Source organism: Akebia trifoliata, chromosome 2 (assembly GCF_017979445.1).
Source record: "Akebia trifoliata isolate Shusen 1 chromosome 2, ASM1797944v1, whole genome shotgun sequence".
NCBI lineage: Eukaryota > Viridiplantae > Streptophyta > Magnoliopsida > Ranunculales > Lardizabalaceae > Akebia > Akebia trifoliata.
The window spans coordinates 30,747,007-30,761,989 of record NC_141376.1 but is presented as its reverse complement, the minus strand read 5'-3'; positions in this window follow the sequence as shown (position 1 = coordinate 30,761,989).

The following is a 14,983-nucleotide window of genomic DNA, read 5'->3' as shown; positions in this document are numbered from 1 at the left end:
TGGATATGTATAGTTTGCCATCAATACTATTCATCATACACAAAGACAATAAATAAATAAGTATAGAATCTTTGAAATATACTTAAAAATATTATAATCTTTATTTCAACATTGTTTAACAGTATTTATAATTACAATACAAAATTAAAAAATAGAATATGAAAATACATCAATGATTGCCAGTAAAAATGGCATCAGCTATTAAATCCCTATGTATTTTCATTGTTTGTTGACTCTGACGACCTACTAATGGGAGAACTGGATACTCTTGATTAGTGATGCCCTCTTCTTCTACTCCCGTTGGTCCTTCTTCTTCGAATCGAGTAAATTCTTCATCGACGATAGCATGTTTTCTGATAAAATTGTGTAATGTCATGCATGCAATAACAATATTTTGTTATTTGTCCAAATTATATGAACGCATCAACTTCAAGATTGGCCATTTTGCTTTCAAAACCTCAAAGGTTCGTTCAATCACGTTCCGAAGTGAAGAATGTAAATGATTGAATAATTCATTTCGACTATTTGCCCGTGATCTCCTATAGTCTTGTAGATGGTATCGAACACCTCGATAAGGTGCGAGATAACCATCCATGAGTGGGTACCCAGCATCTACCAAATAATATTTACCTATTATCTAAAAAAATATATTAATTTCTAAGATTGAATATAAACAGATATAATTGAAAAACTTTTAAATACAGACCTGGTGGAGGATATGGAAAATTTAAACTGGGAGTATTCAATGTCTCAAGGAAGACACGTGAATCATTAGCTGACCCTTCCCAACCAACCACCACATGAGTGAACAACATGTCAAACGAACATGTTTCCATTACATTTTGTGTGAGTCCCTTATGTCCTCGATATCGTATTTGTTCCGCTATTGGTACAAATGCACTAACATGTGTCCCGTCTATCGCTCCAATACAATCCTACATATTTTTAAGGTATATTAATATATAAACATTAGTGAAACAAGTATTTTTCAAATATATATATATATTACCTTAAAATATGGCAAAAAACGAGGATTGTTACGGATGTGCGAAGAGACTTCATTGAGGTCGGGAGGTACAATTAAGGACATTGATAAGTTCACCATAGCCAAAAGAACTTTGTTGAAATACTTACTAACTGAATGAACTGAGTGATCAAAACTATTTGCAACTAATCTTTATCCTTAATAATGTCCTACTATCAATAAAAACATCGCTAGTTGTTCTTGAATAGTAATGTAGCGTTTCATCTTCAATAGACCTCTAACTTCCAAAAGATTACACAGATTCAGAAATACGTGTCGTTCCATTCTAAATAATGAATGACACGTCGCACGATTATCATCCAGTGTTTCCCGCACAAAATCAATCCCCTTTAACTGACTATTATTATGTGGCTCCCTATGTAAGAAATTCTCGTAATAAAATGAAGTACCTAGGATGCCTCCTGTAGTGGCCATACTTAAAATACTTGAGTCGACAGTATTGGTGGAATCATCATTTGAATCGATAGTATCAGCCGTATCAACTGAATCGATAGTATTCATCGTATCAACATCTGAATCCATGACCTGCTTATGAATCCATATTAGTGGTATATATCTATCTAACAACAAATAAAATATCCATCTAATACAAAATATTAATCACAATATCCATCTAACAGTAAATAAAATATCCATCTAACAAAATAATATAATATATACAATATCCATCCAACAGTCAAAAATAACCAATGTATATTGCACTCTATAAGTGCATCATAAAACCCACAAAAATATTTTAGTAACATATAAAACAAGTCTAAATGCCTTTTCCAGCCATAAAATCAGACATCTCGCCCTCCAACCACTCAAGACGAACATCTGCTGATCGTAATGCACAAAAAACCTCTCTGAATTGTTTGTTCTTTATAAACATCTTCAATGCATAACGATAGAGATCACTATTGGTAGGTACATTTGGTAGCTGGTCTAAGAGCTCGATCGACTCTTGAATACTGCCTTTCTTAATTATAGTGGGATTGGTAGAAGCGGATATCTGACTGTGGACTGCATTTGCGAGCATCTCCAATGACTGGCTAATTTGCCTAGTAGTGGTCGTCTTCTGCCTACGACTTTGAGGTGGTAGAGTATCTCCACTTCTGCGTCGAACGTGGATTGTGGGTGAGGGTACAATAGGAGTAGCATCATCCTCAAACTCATCAGTATCATCAGGAGTAAAGTCTAGAGGTGTCTGAGACTCTGGATGCTGGGTCGGCATGACATCATCTTAATCATCCTCATCAAGATTCTCATCCTGAGGTACTGATGCAGATGGCATTGTACCAGATGCAGGTGACCACATCCGGCTACCAGTGGCATATGTGCCTCCAAAGATGAAATCCAATTGTTTCGCAAATTTCAGAGGTTGTTTTCGAAATATTACATCTTTTGGATGATGAAATAAAAAATAAAAAATCCTATTTTACAACAAGTGGGATAGACAAAAATCTTAAAATAAATAAAATGAAAAATTAACAAGAAATGTACCTCCTAACCACCCATCTCACCACTCATCACTTGCATCTAATATGCCATTATCAACATCATAAGAGACGCCAGTATTCGTGCAAATCTTATTCCAACGTCCCCAAATGCCTTTTTGTCTATCATACTTGTTCTTCATTTGCCCTCTATCGTAATAAACATTTGTTATCTTATTAAACTCCTTAACTAAGAAATCATAACCGGTCTTGTCAAGCACTTTATGCGGTCTCCTCCCCTTCTTAACTAATTCATAGCAGATCTCGACCCAAACTTCATGTTGTTTGGGTGTCCAATCTGCTTTTGCATTATTTGAATTGTTATCTTCCATCTGTCAATGGTAATAACAAGAGACGATAGTAGAACAGAATATTAAATGGTCTATTTCAATTAATCATGTAAATTATTTGATTACTTACACCATCTCAACCTACAATTTGTGCACAGTGTATAATCAAAGAGAGAAACCAAGAGGCAATGTCAGGTTATCATATAGATAGCCGGAAGAACGCACAGTTCTCAGTCCCACGGTGAGGGAGCCCTGTGTTCTTAATCTTTGACTGTACAGAATACAGTAATTGTTGTATGTGTATTGTGTGTGTGTGTGTGTGTGTGTGTTCTCAGTCTCTTCAAAAGGTAATTATTGCAACTCTTCAATATGGTACACAACATTTGAAACAAAAAATGTCACTTTCAAATATTATTATACATCTTACAATCCCCCCACTAGATTGTAATATTAAAAACATAATCATACTGACATTATTATGCATATGAAAAAGGTATCTTTCGATTTAAACTTTTAGATAGTGTAAGTATTTCAAAGTGGACTAATGAATACAATGGTGGCCAAAGCTTAATTCAAGTTTTCTTAATGTCAAAATCGGAAACATCACAGACATTATAATATTTAGTTCCAATTAGTATCTCAGACAACTCCATCATTTTTTGGGTATAGTGAAGTTATTCCCCCCACCACAAAATATATATATATAATAAATCAAAATAAATTGTTGTACTAGCTATTTCATCAACAATCATCACCGTTACCATCAACTATCTTTTGAATAGAATAAGATACTTGAAAAAAATTTTAAAATCATTACATCAAAATTAATCATCAAATCCACATTAAACAAGGTTAATAAACCAAATTACAAACAACCATAAATTATAAAAACCAACCAAATGCTTGTAAACAACTAATTTTTTTTTTTTAAATGTGTTTAAAATGTAAAAATGCATTTAAAACAAAATCAAAACAAGTTTTTAACTTGATTGGGCTGATTTTTTGTGATGATGATCTCCTCACCATAGAGATCATCCTCACAAAAAATCAACTCATTCCAAGACTTTTAACCCATATAGGAGAAAACTTTGGTTGCTGAACCCGACCCATATATATATATATTAGTAACATAGCTATAAAATTATAGGCCAAATTAAAATAAGAAAAAAAAGTACCACATGACTAAAGTCTATATGAAGATATTGAATAGCTTAAGCAAACATGTATTTAGAGGTTTCTAGTGATCAACTGACGGGATGATTTTGAATGAATGATAGGGAATGTAGCAACAGTTAGAGAAAGTTTTAGCCTTCAGCAAGCAGTTGCTAATGCAGCAGACTTGCAGCCTATTCTCAATGAGTTTTCTCATTGAGAAGAATTAGCTTCACTCTAATACCACAGAAGCATGTGGCATCTGAATCATAACGAGCAATTTGGAATATAAAAAATATGGTATGGGAAAATTTAAAGTAAAATTTGCGGTTTTAAAAGAAAAAGACTAAACTAAACGTTGATAGTATTCCATCTCCTTTCTCATTTTAGTCATTAAATTCATTAAGAAAGGATAGAGTAACCATTTTTTTTATCTACCAATTAAGGCACGAGTAATTTTTTTCCTCATATAAATATAAATTAGAGAAGGGGAAGGGGGTGGGTATGGATTAGTGTGGTGAAACCCCTCTCTCTAAAGCCTAACCCAAATCCAAATCAACACTAAAACATAAATAATATATGGTTCTGTAATCTGTAGGATTAACAAAGTGATTTTGTGAAATAACACAGTCGATACGTGCATTTTCACAATCATTGAAAAGTTCGGTAAATAATATGTTTGTAAAGAATGAAAAAATGCACCTAACATGCCCGTAATACACAAGCTTGCTAACTATGATCTGGACCCACTGTTGCATAAACTTTCTTTCATGTGACATGAGTAGCAATTAGAATGAGATCGCAGCATGCAATCACATCATCGACTTCAATATGAACGAATTTGGCCACAGAATCTCACAACTTTGTATTAAGAATGGGGCATGGATTAAAAACTCATCCTAGTTTGGATCAATTTGTACCAGAAAATTCAGTTTCAAAGGGGATTAGTTGGCCAATTTAAATTTGGGCATTGGTGGAGTGAGTCCAGATTAACAAAGCAAAACTCAAATCAAACTAGTTCAATGGTTCTCAATTCACTCCTCCTTTTTCCCCCCAATTTTTAAACAGATTACAATCATAAATTCCGAATAATGAACCCATTTACAAATCTTTGCCCTAAATTACTAACTATAAACTAAACCATCCAATCAATAAACCCTAATTAGATGTTCTGGACTAGAAATCAGTAAAATCAACTGGTGTCACTAATCTGATCCAGAAGAAACTAAAAAATAAAGAAAATGTCCATAAATTACATAACAAAAATGCCTGAAACTCCTTCAAAATTTATCACAAAAAATAAATATATTTATTGAATATAAAAGAGACAATAATATTCCAAAAAAATCAAAGAGAAATTTGAAATAACCCTAACAGAAATCTACCAAGAAATTAGCAATTATAAATAACCTTAACAAAAACATTTATGCTGTAAATCCAACATTCAATATGAAATTTAGTCAAAAATTAGTCATGATAATTGAAATCGATGAGAAAGGGAGAGAGAGAGAGAGAATGCTCACAGTCGTCAATGGTGTCAATGGAAAAAAGGGCAAACGGAGAGATTGCGTTGGATCGGACTTCAAATCGTTGTCGTCAATGGCGTCGATAGCAAACGAGGTCTTCAATGGCTTCGATCGACGTCGCTATCTTGATCGGAGTTAGATTCAACAAGAAATGGCGTCAATGGGTTTCGAAAGCTTGCTGGTTACAGTCGTCTTCAATGGGTTTTGATTTAACGATCAGCACGTCACCGTCGTCGATGGGTTTCGATCGGAATGATGGTCGTCGTCGATGTCGAGGTGGGTCACTGATACGGTTGAAATCGATAAGAGAGAGAGAGAGAGAGAGTGATAAAGACGAAGAAGACGGTATAAGGTTTTATCGCGGACTGTGCGTGGAAATAGGATAAATGACGAAGGGTAATTTCGTCATTTCACTTCAGCATTTTAAAACGCAGTTACGTGAAGCGGCTCTCATGCGCTTTTCATTTCACCGTGTTTTTTAACGAATTTGCGTTTTCAAATTCAAAACGCAAAGTTTTGAAGCGGTATCAAACACACGAATTATTGCAAATCTCAGTGTTTTGACGCAAACGCCCGTGAATCTACGTTTACAAGCGCAATCAATCGCACCCTTAGGTGCTGATTGATTCAGCTTCTTAAATCTACTGTCAGCTTTTGTTGTCAGAATCTGCTGTTAGAAGCTGAAACATTAAAAAGTCTGTTTGATAAAGCTTTGTAAAAGTGTCGTGCTGTTGATCAGAATCTGGTAATTACTGTTTGATACAGCTTCAAGAATCTGTTGTATTAGGGTAAAATGACTAGAATACCCTTAAGGTTGCTAGTGCACCTAGAATGCATTAAAAATTACCATAAAACCCCTATAAATTATTATAATACCCCTATAAATATATCATTACAGTGAATATATATAAATATAATAAAATTATATAAAAAATTAAAAAAATAATTGTATTAATTTTAAAATATTTATAATTCTAAAAAAAATATAAAAAAATTTATAATTCTATAGAAATTTCGGCAGCATCTCCTCTTAAAAATAAACATATAAAATTTTCCTGATAAACAAAATACCTGCATAATACACAATCCAACATAATGTACACATAATCCATCAAAAATTACTAAAATACCCCTATAAATATATAATTACAATAAATATAGATAAATATAATAAAATTCTATAAAAATTTCAGCAACATCTACTCTTAAAAATAGACATATAAAATATTCCTAATAAATAAAATACTTACATAATACACAATCCAACATAATATACACATAATGCATCAAAAATTACTAAAATACCCCTATAAATATATAATTATAATAAATATAGATAAATATAATAAAATTCTATAAAAGTTTCAACAGCATCTCCTTTTAAAATTGAACATATGAAATTTTCCTGATAAACAAAATACCTGCATAGCATGCAATCTAAATTTCACATTTTACATAACACATCCACATTACATCGTATATACACGACACATCCACAACCACCACATTTAGATTCTAACATCATTTAAACATAATAATCATAGTTAATATAATAAGTAAAACTGAAATAAAAAAATATGAAAAATATACATCTAACAAATGCATACAAAAGATATTTTTCATTCTTCTTATTTGACTCTGTTGCTTTATCTTGAAGAATATTATCATTGATAATGTCAACTTTATCTACTCACAGAAAAGACCTTGCATGTCTCTATAAAGTAAAATAACACATAAATTAATATTAATGTCACAAAATATAAATATGCACCCAACATTAATATTAATACCATATTACCTACCAAGATAGACACATATAAAACATTCTCCCATAATTTTTTTTTGTTTTAGCTGTGACTAATGTCATCACTCAACCACATGAATAACATGGTGGAAACATATAGTTTGCCATCAATGCTATTCATCATACACAAAGACAATAAATAAATAAGCATAGAATCTTCGAAATATATTTAAAAACAATATAATCTTTATTCCAACATCGTTTAACAGTATTTATAATTACAATACAAAATAAAAAAATAGAATATGAAAATGTATCAATGATTGCTAGTAAAAATGGCATCAGCTATTAAATCCCTATGTATTTTCATTGTTTGTTGACTCTGACGACCTACTAACGGGAGAACTGAATATTCTTGATTAATGATACCCTCTTCTTCCATTTTCGTTGATCCTTCTTATTCGAATTGAGTAAATTCTTCATCGGCGATAGCATGTTTTCTGATAAAATTGTGCAATATCATGCAAGCAACAATAATGTTTCGTTGTTTGTCCAAATCATATGAACGCATCAACTTCAAGATTGGCCATTTTATTTTTAAAACCTCAAAGGTTTGTTCAATCACGTTCCGAAGTGAAGAATGTAAATGATTGAATAGTTCATTTCGATCATTTGCCCGTGATCTCCTATAGTCTTGTAGATGGTATCGAACACCTCAATAAGTTGCGAGATAACCATCAATGAGTGAGTACCTAGTATCTACCAAATAATATTTACCTATTATCTAAAAAAATATATTAATTTTTATGATTGAATATAAACAGATATAATTGAAAAACTTTTAAATACAGACTTGGTGGAGGATATGAAAAATTTAAACTGGGAGTATTTAATGTCCCAAGGAAGACACGTGAATCATTAGCCGACCCTTCCCAACCAACCACCACATGAGTGAATAATAAGTCAAATGAACATGTTGCCATTACATTTTGTGTGAGTCCCTTATGTCTTCAATATCGTAATTATTCCGCTATTGGTACAAATACACTAACATGCTTTCCATCTATTGCTCCAATACAATCCTACATATTTTTAAGGTATATTAATATATAAACATTAATGAAACAAGTATTTTTTAAATATAAATATAAATATATATATATATATATATATATATATATATATATATATATATATATATATATATATATGATAAAAAATGAGGATTGTTACGAATGTGCGAAGAGACTCCATTGAGATCGGAAGGTACAATTGAAGACATTGATAAGTTCACCATAGCCAAAAGAACTATGTTGAAATACTTACTAACCGATTGAACTGAGTGATCAAAACTATTTGCAACTAATCTTTGTCCTTGATTATGTCCTATTATCAATAAAAACATCGCTATTTGTTCTTGAATAGTAATGTAGCGTTCCATCTTCAATAGACCTCGAACTTCCAAAATACTACATAGATTCAGAAATACGTATCGTTCCATTCTAAATAATGAATGACACGTCGCATGATTATCATCTAGTGTTTCCCGTACAAAATCAATCCCCTTTAACTGACTATTATTATTTGACTCCCTACATAAGAAATTCTCGCAAAAAAATAAGGAACCTAAGACGCCTCCTGTAGTGACCATACTTAAAACACTTGAGTCGATAGTATTAGTGGAATCATCATTTGAATCGATGGTATCAACCGTATCAGCTGAATTGATAGTATTCGTGGTATCAACATCTGAATCCATGACCTGCTTATGAATCCATATTAGTAGTATATATTTATCTAACAACAAATAAAATATCCATTTAATATAAAATATTAATCACAATATCCATGTAGCAACAAATAAAATATCCATCTAACAGAAAATATAATATGCACAATATCTATCTAACAACCAAAAATAACCACAACCTTAGTGAATGGAATGCTGTACATGGTAGGCTCTCTCATACGTTAGTCATACAACTTTTGATGATAGCGGTAACCTTTCAACATGAGACTCTAGCACTAGGATTAGTATTATTTATTGTATATTACTTATTTACTATTTGATTGTAATTGTAAATCAACTTAAATTTTTTTTTTTATAATATATTTACTATTTTAAAAATTGTTTAATTTCTATGTGCATTTGTTAGTGCCAAAGCTCTACATTATCAAATTTGCACTACTCCTCTATCTTTCTTGGATTTTATCCCTTTGACTTCTATTTAGTACGGATTATCAATAAAAATAAGACAACAAAAAAAATAAAAAACTTGACAAGTAATAATCAATTCATAAAGACAACGTTGATCCAACAATTTTTCGACTTAAAACAATCACGATTTGAAATACTAGAGGAAACTAAATTGAAATTATTCTAAGATAAATAAGAATGGAAATCACAATGTAAAGAATTAGATCAATCAAATCCATAAAAATAAGTCACCTTATCAATTTATCTATTTACTTATTATCTCGATCCAATTAACAAAACTAATGTTACTGAATCGAAAGATGAAATATGTTAATCCAAATATTAATCTTAAATTCTGTGATGATATTTAATAAGATGAAATCAAAGATAAAACATCGAATCTCTAACAGAACATAATTTAACTTAAACTTATCTAAGATTAAACTTTCAAAATTATGAGAATAAACATTTTATTCAATGATCACTACTTAAGAAATTGGTATCACAATAAAGTATTCAAGAATGATTAAAATAAATAGTTATCTAAGATAATCTTATTTGGGCTTCATCAACCTTTCTAATGTAGGTCTAGTCACAAATCATGTCAAGAATAATAAAAATAAAAAGAAAAGAGAATAAGGAAGAAAGTGATGATCCTTTATTAATTAATTTTGTATTGAATCTATTAGAATACTCCTTTTGTTTACAAAGTTTGAACAGAAAGTAAATTTAAAAACTAAAAAAGTATAGGAGAATTAAGAGAAGAGTGATATTAGATTCTTCCTATAAGCTCTTGTCTAGCCTCTTATTAGAAATAAATAAAGAACTTGGTGTTTAAATAATACTGTTGAGCTGCAGTAATTTTTTAATTAGAGTGCTTGGTGACATGTCTACAAGTAAGTTGAACAAGAACTTAATAATGTTGATGTATAGACAAATTTTTGTGTGAATTAATTTATTACTTTCTTTTTTTTAATTTTTTTAAATTTAAATTTTGCTTTTGTAATTTTTATTAAGATAATGTCTAGTCAATTATCAGTAAAGGCATATTGGGATTCAGTAATACATAAAATTTGGGTGGAATGTTATGTTGAAGTATTTCAAAAGTATGGTAAAGGAGGAAGTGGTCTAACATTAAAAGGACATAATTATTTTTTAACTATCAGTAAAGGCATATTGGGATTCAGTAATACATAAAATTTGGGTGGAATGTTATGTTGAAGTATTTCAAAAGTATGGTAAAGGAGGAAGGGGTCTAACATTAAAAGGACATAATTATTTTTTAACTATCTTTGAAAAAAAGTCAAAAAATTTTTATACCAAAGTTCAATACAAACATCACTGGAATTACGTGAAGGATAGATGGAAAGCATAGAAGAATCTTAGAATGAAATCTAGATTAAGATGAGATGTAAATACAGGATCCTTTGAAGCAACTGATAAACAATGAAAGTCATATGTTTTAGTAATTTTTTTTTCATATGATAATTGAAATTAAATGAGTTAGTTATTTTTTTTATTTATTATGTTTTATATCTTTATCAGTTAAATAAATATTTCAATTAATTTCAATATAACATTAGAGTATGATGATGAACTAGATCAAATATTTGGTAAGACCGTTGCAACTGAAAAATATTGTATGACTCCAAACGATACGTCTTCTTCAATCATGCAAGATAGTCGTGTTTCTCTCGATGATTTGAATGCTGATATTGATGACGTGAATGAAGGGTCAACACCAAATATTTCAATTGATCTAATTAAAAAATCTGTTGAAGAGATACCTAGAAAACGACATAAGAGATCTAGTGAGTTTAACCTCTCTTTTACCACAAGTGTGAATGCCAAAAGGAATACAAAGATAGGCGATGTTGAAGTCTATAGAATGCTTTGTGTGATTGTTGATAGTATAGAGACGGATTTGAATAAACAAGAAATGACGCAAAATACAAAGAAAGACACTTTTATTATCTCATGCACCAACCTGTTGAGTACTTTTCATGACATGGATCGGTGTGAACCAGTATGAATGTTTTTAGTTGACAAATTATTCAAAGAGTCCTCTAACAGAGAGATTTTTATTGGATTGATGGATATTGACTGCATGTCTGCATTAGAATGGATTAAAATGAAGTCTGAAAAGGCTCATGAGATCTTGTGATGAACAATCTTCTGAGGATAAGGTAGATTTATGATTACAAATTTTATTAAATACTACAATTGAATAGTGATATTATTATTTTTTATTATCATAATTGTTAGAAGACATTATTTAGTTTATTAAATTGTTAAATTCATTTTTACTTAATAATTTTACGTTATGATTGGTAGAAATATTTGTGTTTAACTTTTTTTATTTTTCATTTAAACTCTATATAATTAGATGATTATGAATTGTTATATGTTTATAATCATGTGATTTACATATATGCAATAACAGATGGATGATAGCACAAATTTTTTTTTATAATTTTACTGTGACATTCCTATCGTACAAAGAATCGACGTATAAAGCAATCATATTGAACTTCACTACTTTCTGGTGATTCATATGTCAGAGAAATACTTGATTCAGACAATCCAGTGCCTTGTTACGACAATTTTCATACGGATAAGTATGTCTTTAATGAATTATATTATTTTATAAAAGATAGAAGATTATTTTATGATAGTAGAGCGATGAGGGTTGAAGAACAAATTATAATTTTTTTATATGCAGTTGGACATAATGTTAGGAATAGAAATAATCATGATAGATTCCAACATTGTGGTGAAATGATAAGTCGATATTTTCATCACGTGTTGCAAGTATTATATAATTTTTCCCATGACTTAATAAAAACATTTGACTTGAGTGTCACATCACCAAAAATATTAGCAGATCGACGATATTTTTCATGGTTTAAGGTAATTAATTATTTAATATTTAAATTAATATAATCAATAATATAATAATTATTTAATGTTTATTTTTAAATGAAATAGGATTGCGTGGGTGCAATTGACGTGACTCGTATACCTGCAGTTATACTATTTGACAAACAAATACCATTTCGATCAGGAAGAAAGACCGAATGTACAAAAAATGTATTGGCTATTTGTTCATTTAATATGCAGTTCACTTTTGTTTTGACTAGATGGGAAGGTTCGCACACGATTGACGAGTCTTTCAATCTGCACTTAGCGATCCGAGTTTGAATTTCTCACATCTTCCTACTAGTAATGAAACGTTATTTTATTTTCTTATTTTTGATATTTTTGCTATCCATTAAAATAATTTAAATTTATTGAAAAAAATATTTTAATTGCCTTAGGAAAATATTACATGATTGATGTGGATTATCAAAATATGCGAGGATATCTAGCACCATATTGTAATACACGATATCAAATTCATGATTTTCGTAGAGGAAATGGAACAAAAACGAAGGAGGAGTGGTTCAATTATTATTACTCTTCGTCTAGAAATGTTATTGAGCGTTGTTTTGGTGTACTGAAAAAATGATTCCTAATTTTGAAAAGGATGGTTTCGTACTCTTTTGTGAGTTAGATACGTATTGTATGTGTGTGCATGGCCTTACATAATTTTATCTGAAAACAATCAGTTATTGATAGTTGGTTTACATAATATGAGGATGAAAATGTTGACATTGATAGATGATACACATCTAATACGACACAAAATGAAATTAATGATGAATTGGTTGTTGATATGAATGTTGTACGAGATGAGATTGCTCAACAAATTTATAATGCCATATATACATGAAATAAAATTTTATTTACTTATTTATTATTTATTTGATAGACATTAAATATGTTAGTACAGAAAAAATAAAATTGAATTTTTATTTTTTATTTTTATTTTTAATATTAAATTCTATGTTTATACTTATTGTTAACATATTATTACTTATATCAGATAAATAATATCTTTTTTTAATATTATTTTTAATTTCATCCAGTAATTTCTAGACAGCAAGTTACCAAACAGTTCAACATCTTAACAACATAATTAGATAGTATGTTATCAAATAATATACTCAATTCAACAAGTTGCTTCAGCAACAGCAACAACAACTTTCTCTCAGCTTCATCAACTTAATTCAGCATCAGCAATTTTACAAACAACTTTTCCAAATAGAGCATTAGTGAATGCAGTAACCCCTTAAACTCCTAAGTTACCTCTAGTAGACGAGTTTGACTCGTGAGTGTTTGTAGTGACTATATTCATAAAATTCAAACACCGAATAAAACATTAAAATCAAAATCGACGTATCTAATGAAAACTTAACAACATTTCACAAATCAATCAAAAGTCCTTTACTTTTGAAAAGAATTCTAATTTTCCATTCCTCACTTTAGAAAATTTTAGAAATAACTATAGATAACCCATTTTTGCTTAGGTCAAACCCGAAATAGTCCAAAACCTTCCAAGAAAGGGGCTTGACCTAAGGATATTTCAGGAAGGTTCAAAAACTCCATTTTCTAGTAACCACAAGACTTTTTTGCTTACTAGTGTTCTCTGATTTATGGTTCATAAGAGGTTGCATAGTTGAGGATCTGGTTTGATCGCCTCATAAGGCAACCTTTCATGTACGAAACTGAAAGAATTTTTTTTTAAAAGCAATAAAAACTATACTTTTGGTTAAATTTCCTAAAATTGAGCTTGATTTAGTTCTTGAATTCTTACCTGTGATAGTCTTCTATATCGATATCATAATCTAAAGCTTATAAAAATAGAGAACTATTTGTTCGGTGAAAAATTGAAACTTCTCTGTGGTGGTTATTTCTCCCAACCTTAACCACTTTTTGTTTCCGGAAACCAATAATCACCTTAACAACTTTCAGTTAGCATTTATTTAGAAAGGCAATCTTATAAATAGAGGTTGTTATTTGTATTTTATATGATATTGTATTATGAGAGATTAGGACTCAAGAAAGAGTGAACTAGCTTCGTGAGAGAGTTTTCAAGACTGTTTGGAAAGTTGAGAGCTCGAGTGTAATAGGGTACAGGGAATGAGAGCTTGAGTGCTTGTGTGAGAATTTGTATTCTGAATGTGTTAGTTCTTTTCAACTGCGAGGAGTGTGTAATCTTAGATTGTTGATGCATAATGAAGGCTTATGGTGGTGTTGAAAACTGGATGTAGGACACATTGTCCGAACCAGTATAAATTTCATGTCTTGATCTTTTACTTTACATCTTTCACATTTTCTTGTTTTCTTGTTTTAAGTTCCTATCTTGTTTCATGTTCTTTGTGATGTTGTTTGATATTTAGTTTAATCTTGTTATTGAAATTTACAACAAATCAGAGTCAGGTTTATTTATCCTCAACAAGGAAAAATAAAGATTCATAATGATCAATCAAGAAGTCATGTCTACCTCAACAAAGTACGAACTTGAGAAGTTTGATGGAACTGGAAATTTCAGCCTTTGGAGAGAAAAACTTCGAGGAATTCTAGTGCACTAGAAGCTATCTAAAGTGTTAGGAGATCCTAAGAAGTTAGTCGAAAGATATAAACCAGAGGAAGTTGAAGATATACAGGA